Here is a 7,500-nt window from a genome sequence, read left to right on the forward strand (position 1 = left end):
GCATGCTAATAGAATTCCCTGGTGTCAGTGACATCTGTCAATACAGGGCATGTTGTCAGGCATGGTATGTCCTTTGTGGGTCATGTGATGTCACCACAGGTGTTTTAGGTGTCCACTGGGGAACATGGGGAAGGTGCACTGTCTGCATGTACATGCATATTGGACAGATGGACAGGGTGCCATGCCCTCCATAGCCCACAGCTATCACCCCATAGTTACTACCACTGGCCAATATGCAGTGTACTACCCACATATTGGATGTTGCCTAGGTGTGTGTGTGTGTGTGTGTGTGTGTGTGTGTGTGTGTGTGTGTGTGTGTGTGTGTATGAGACATGGGTTGAAAGTGTGGTCTGGGGCTGCTAACTGTGATTGCTTGGCCTTGATTTCACATGTATGGGTATGGCTTTGCACCCCAGCCTCTCAGCTATTTCATATCTGTTATCCCTGTATGTTGGATATTGTGATGGGCCACTATATAAGAAATATGCAAACCTCACTGCACATTGGCCACTGGTGTCACACTCACAACCACCTCCACACAGGATACATGTTACAAACATACACACCCATGCACCTGTCATGTCTGGGAGTAGAACCCCTACCTAACTAGTTTATTACACTACAGCACTACACAGTTACCGCACGTGCCACAGAGATTACTGGAGTACTTCTTTCCCAATGGTGTAGCTCACATTGGATGACATCAGCAGGATTGCCAAAGTAGGACATTTGAATTGTAGTGAGTGTGACTAGCCTAAAATCCATTGTTCCCTACACAGACAGTGACACACACACAAAACATCCACAGCCAACATGTATGGGTATAGAACCCCTAACAGAGGTTTATATCACACTACAGCATGGAACTGTTATAGGACGTACCACAGGGATTACTACAGAACTTCTTCCCCAAAGGTGCATTTCACAATGAATGACATCAGCAGGATTGCCAAAGTAGTTCATTTGACATGTAGTGGGTGTGACTAGCCTATAATGCACTGATCCATACACAGACATTGAAACACACAAAACATCCAGAACTGCCATTGGGGGGGTAGCACCCTACCACAGTTCTATGTCACACTACAGCAGTACGCAGTTACAGGACACGTTACAACCTTCCCAGAGGTGTATGTCTAGGTGGGTGACATCAGCAGCCTTGCCAACATTGAGTATATGAATTGTGAGGTGTGTGAGTACCCTAAAAAGCATTGCTCTCTAAACAGTCAGACACACACACAAACACTCCTACCTAACTTGTTGATCACACTACAGCAGTATGTAGTTATGGGACACTCCACAGAGACTGCTGGGCTACAACTCTCCCAAAGGTATATTTCACATTGGATGACCTCAGCAGGCTTGTCATAGTAGGGCTATGGGGAAGGCGGTGTGTGCATGGGCCATAACCCATTAATCTAGGGGTTGAAACACCACATGTGGGCACACACGGGGTCTTATGTCACAGGTACGTGTATACAGCTGCTAGATTACTACTTCCTTGTACAGTCATGTTGCACAGCTGGCACGTGCACCACATAGTCTGTAATGCTGACAGATACCGGTGGCTAGTATCTGCAGTGAGTGACATCTGCAACTCATGTGTTTGGGGCACTATGGCTGTGTTCTGGGTGGGACAGGCCTGGATGGCTCCTTGTCACAGTCACTCTCTTCCACACATCTATGTACATTTACCTTTGGCTTATTATAGTGTGTTGTCCTGACATATATGTCTGTATTCCTATCCACTGTGTGTGCAAGCCATCAGTGGTGCATACTGATGAGTGTCTGCACTAACAACTGCAACTGCCAGATATGTCTGCTACACTGGTGTTTGCAGTCATGGCCTTCATGTGTTCAAGTGTGTGAGCATGCCCAGTATGGCCGTCTGTATTGAATGGGTGGATCGTGTTCAGGTAGTTTGTACTGCTGACCTTTGTGCTGTACACTGACATGTAGCATGCTGTCTCTGCAGGATATCCATTGATTATTTGGCTTTGACTGCTACTACATTTCTGCATAGCAGGGGGACACACCTGACTGTTTCTACATTTCTACATAAGAGTGTGGGGGGGGGCACACCTGATTGTTATTACATTACTATGTAGGATGAGGGGGCACTCCTGACTATTTTTACATTTCTACACAGGGTTGGGGAGGCACACCTGACTGTTATTACATTACTATGTAGGATGGGGGGGGCACACCTGAATGTTTCTACATTTTTACACAGGAGTGGGTGGGCACACCTGACTGTTATTACATTACTATGTAGGATGGGGGGGCACAACTGACTATTTTTACATTTCTACACAGGGTTGGGGGGGGCACGCCTGACTGTTATTACATTACTGTGTAGGATGGGGTGAGCACACCAGACTATTTCTACATAGGGTTGGGAGGGCACACCTTATTGTTATGACATTACCATGTAGGATGTGGGGGGCAGATGTGAAACTTGTACACATTTGCTATGACTGTACTGGTATGTCAGGTACGCCATTTCATTCTGTATTGATAACTATCATGCTGACTAGAGGCATGCCATTGTACTACAGATCATGGCTTTGGTTACCCTACATATTATTGTCTGACTTCCTACCCTTCAGAACTTACATCCCACTTCCTGCCCTGCTAAGGTCTGTCTGTGTAGGCCTGGTGGGGAGGTTAACCATAGCCATCATTCTGGGACCATGGGACAGGCTCTGTTTGGGTTTGTCTATACCTGTCCTGCTGGCTAAGACTGTTGTTGGGCATGTGAACCATCCAGACTGGCATGTGTGGGTCATATGGATATACATGTCACTCAGCACATTTCCTGCAGTGGGTTTTTCACCCTGTGTAGTGCTGGCTACTATGGTGACTCCAGCATGTGTTACAGATGTCATGGTGCCACTATGGGTGTCTACTGTCTTCTGCCATAACATTCAGCCACCCAACTCCCTCGCATGCACACATCCATACCATAGCTACAGGTAACAACACATTCTACTCCACATGGCAATTGGTAGGTTGATTGACTTTCCTTGAGGGTGTGCCAGACTTGCAGATCGTGCTGGAGGGATGCCTATGTTGGATGCACATAGTACACTACCTATACATGGTTGAGCACAGGTAATATCATATTTGGCATCCCTTTTACTGTATGTGTGAGTCAGAGAGAGGTGCCATTCCCTGGGTCCCTACTGTGTCAGTGCATATGCTATGTGTTGCCTCTTTGCTAAGGCCAGGGCATACTGGGCATGCCTCCTTCTGCCTACTAGGGCAGGCTCAGGTTGTTCCTCCTCTGGGTCACTCTGTGCCTGTGCAGGCCTTGGCATTGGTGGGGTTTGTGTGGCCCTGCCCCATGCTGCTCCTGCTGCAGCTGTTTCTGCAGGATCATATTGTGTAGCATGGCACATACCATAACAATTTGGGTACATGTAGCTGGTGAATACTGCAAGGATCCACCAGATGTGTCCAGACACTGGAACCATGACCTTAGCATCCCAAACATGCACTCTATTATATGTCTGGCCTGTGCGTTTGCCTCATTATGGCATTGTTGTACAGGTGTGTGTGCATTTCTGATGGGTGTCATCAGCCACGGCTCCAGTGTGTACCCGGCATCCCCCACTAGGTGACCGTTGGTGATGTCCCCACTGGCAAATCTCTGGTACAGCTGCTTCAGATGCCATATGTGGGAATCGTCATAGCTTCCAAAGCAGCCAACACACACAATTATTATAATGCCCTGGGCATCACATATGACCTGGCAGTTGATGGAGGGGATGCCCATAAGGTTGATGTAGTTCTTACCCTGCTCACCAGGTGGTGCTTTGATGCATATGCGCGTGCAGTCTATAGCACCCACTACCCCAGGGTATTCTGCTATTTGGTGGAAGAGACGCATATTGCTGGTCGATATCTCACGGGTGTTGAGGAAATATACATGCTCACTCGCATGTGCTGAGATGGCATCCAGGAACTGGTGGAATACTCTGGATGCTGATACCTGTGAGATCCCCATGATATCCCCAGTTGTGTTTTGGGGGATACCTGTGGCTAGTATACCTAAGCCTGCACATACCTTGGTATCCACTGGGATGGGTTTCCCTCGGTCAGTTTGGTGTGTCAGGTGTGGCTGGCACAGCTCAACAATTTGCTGTAGGAGATCTCTGTCTACCCCATAGCGCTCCAATATCTCCAGCTCATGTAGCCCCTAGTAGGTTACCCTGGGTCTGTACACTCTTCTCTGTCTCCTGACTGTGGGTATTTTAGCAGCATTCACATCCTCACCACCCTCAGCCTCTTGCACATGTTGTTCTATGTTGCCTGCTGCAGCCCTTCTCATTTTGTAGGTTTGTTTGTTAAAAGTTCACCGCTTGTATACACTGGTGGTGTGGAGTGTGGGAAAAAACAGAGGAGAAGTGTTTGCTTAGTTTATAGTAGTGTTCTGGGCTGGGCTGGTCTGCTGCCTGTGTAATTGGCTGATTCTGATACATTTCACCTGCCATCTATGCTAGTTCTCCTTGAATACCTTCCTACTGCTATTTTACCTTCCCATTGACTCCCTGTTTAAGCCCGTGTGCGCGCCGCACAAACAAAGTGTTCAAATGTGCACACTGTTGCTATTTCCTGGTTTAACTTATTTTTTTCTTCCTGTAAAACCCGGTGCGTGGCACGCACACCCGCTTACACTTTGTAAAGAGTGCTAGGCAGGTTTAGACATACCCCCTAGCTTAGCTGTGCTAAGGTAGGAGCAAACCCGAGCCACAGGCGTCCAATCCACTTACAGTATGCCTGACACCCACCCCACATGATGTCGCCTACTTCCTAGTCTTGCACTCAGCTATTCATACTCTTACACTGTTGGGACCTGCCTCACATGCTGGGGAAAACTGGGAATCACTATCCTTCCCCTCATTTGCATAGGATTGCCTGCTAATGCATAGTTACATATCTCACACTGAGCCTCCCCCCTTTGCAGCCACTACTCACTGGCCAGGTTGTCTTCTGCCTGCCGTTGACTTGCATGGCAGAATACTGATTTTAGTTAGAATGCTTATTTTAGGTTTATTTTCTTATTTTCTCCCCGATCCCATTTGCACACTGCTGCCCTATGTTTAAACAGCTGAGACTGGAGAAAAAAATAAATAAAAGTTTTTTTTTTTTTTTCTATTGTTTGCAATGCCAGTGACCTTATAATTGGCCATCGGCATGCTTCCTCAATGATATGCAGCCTTTATTTGCAGCTGTCATAGCTCCGTTTTGGATTTTGCAGAAATGTACTCGGTTACAAACCGAGTACATTTCTGCAGATAGCACTAATCTTGCACAGACTGTTGGAAGCTTCCTGGATTGCACAATCACCTCATTTGCATGGATTTCACCTGCAAATGGGGTGATTTGCATACCAGGGCTTAGTCCATGCAAGATTAGTGCACGAGCACTTTTGCACGCTCCTGCAGGCTGTTCCAGGATTGCACGGCAGACATATTGCCTGCATGAGCTCCTGCACCAATCTTACACTCCGTGCAAGTTTTTGTGAATCCAGGGGGCACATTAGACACTCTGTGTCAAGCTTCAAAAGATAGGGATTCTGTTTATTAATCATATAAAATCAGAATTTGACTGTAAGAACTTGCAGCTATCACTGCAGGTAGCAACAGACTTTTGTCCTTGGTGTTACAGTATTCTGAAGACACCACTGCTGTTAAAATATATTGTACTAGGGAACTGATGAATATTTACAGGATTTCCTATACGTATAAGTCTGAAGAAGCCTTTTGGCGAAAGCGCTCACTTGTGATCTATGTGAATAAAAGTTTTATTGACTTTTAAGGATTGTTCTGAGTGACGACCTGTTTCTACAAACGCTTGCTAGACTTTTTTCTACGTTTTATTGCCATTGGGAACAACGCGTATGATATTTGGGTTTTATTTCTTCATTTTGCTAATGCTTGTCCCGGGCTCCGTTTGCGTGCTACTTTGCATTTGGTTTACTTTATTGGTCAATTTGAGTTTAACTTGAACACTGCATTGTCGACACATTTGAGATGACAGTGCAGGTGGTTAAAATATGTGCAAGAACAATCCCCAGGGTTGAGGAATATGCCCTTTCCCCAGGGATTGTGTGATCTCAGAATTAGTATATATAATTAGCAGGAGGTGTGGGGGTGAAGGACAGGAGCGTAGTTAGAAATGTATGTTTTGTACTCAACCATATTCTGTTCCCACCACTCATCTATCATTAAAAAATTGTATTCAACTCTCGAAATGGTGCTCCTGTGCACTTCAGAAAGGGATGCCGTTTTTAGTCTTTGCTACTTGTAACCATAAAAAGGCTATTTTAGAGGCACATTCTTCTTAGGAAAGCATGTTTTGTACAGCAGTGCAAGATAGATGATAGTTCAGACATTTATAAACATTATGTACTGTGAACTAAAAAGTTTCTGAGAGATGTTCAGGAAAATGTACTCACTTGAGTACAGTCAATACGCCTAACTACAGCCTTTGTGCAAGAGATCTTGTCCTCATGCATAAAACAATGTTTTAGTTTATTTATTTTTTTAATTTAGATCTTGTATGTGCCAAAATTGTTACTAGGCACATGTATAGTTTCGTATTGACATTTTGCTATCAATATTTGTAACATCAACATTTGAGTGTTTTCACAAATGTGATCACACCCATATCTCTCTATACATACAAATAATAAATATAACACGTATTTGTTAACCAGGTATATTTAGTGGACACAAAGTTTCTTTTCAGAGGTGACCCAAGAGCAATTTCTGGTTATATGATTTGCTCAAGGTCACACAGTAGGCAAACAATGACTGAGAAAAATTGAACCCTGTACCACAGGAACTCCACCTCACAACCTTAATCTCTGTGCCAAAAGCCAGACTTAGATGTAGATATAAGCATGCAGATACCATTAATGGAGAAAATGAAGTTAAATGTCTAAAGCAAGCAGTCCAGGGTACACATTAGCTTCAAGATGTTTAGATTTTTAGCTGTTAAATTTGTTGCACACAATTTGCAATTGGACAATATTGAAAATGTATTGGACTGGAAGGAATGACAGGTTAAGTCAAACACCTGCAGTTTTCCAGGCAGTGATGAAATGGAAAAAAAAAATGTGTGTGTGTGTGTGTGTGTGTGTGTGTGTGTGTGTGTGTGTGTGTGTGTGTGTGTGTGTGTGTGTGTGTGTGTATCTATATGTATACGGATATATACATACATACATGTGTATATATATAGATATATATATATATATATATATATATATATATATATATATATATATATATATATATATATATATATATATACATATATATATATATATATATATATATATATATTACACTTAAAACATTAATATTTTATCATTTTGTATATATTTGTGTCATTCATCAAGATGATCGAATGGATTTTTAACATATGGTGCATTTAATATGTTACAAATAAGGAGTTTTTGGATGACAAATTCACAGTCTAAAGATGTCACAT

This window comes from Protopterus annectens, chromosome 1.part0, assembly GCF_019279795.1.
Source record: "Protopterus annectens isolate FY-2018-M chromosome 1.part0, PAN1.0, whole genome shotgun sequence".
Taxonomy (NCBI): domain Eukaryota; kingdom Metazoa; phylum Chordata; order Ceratodontiformes; family Protopteridae; genus Protopterus; species Protopterus annectens.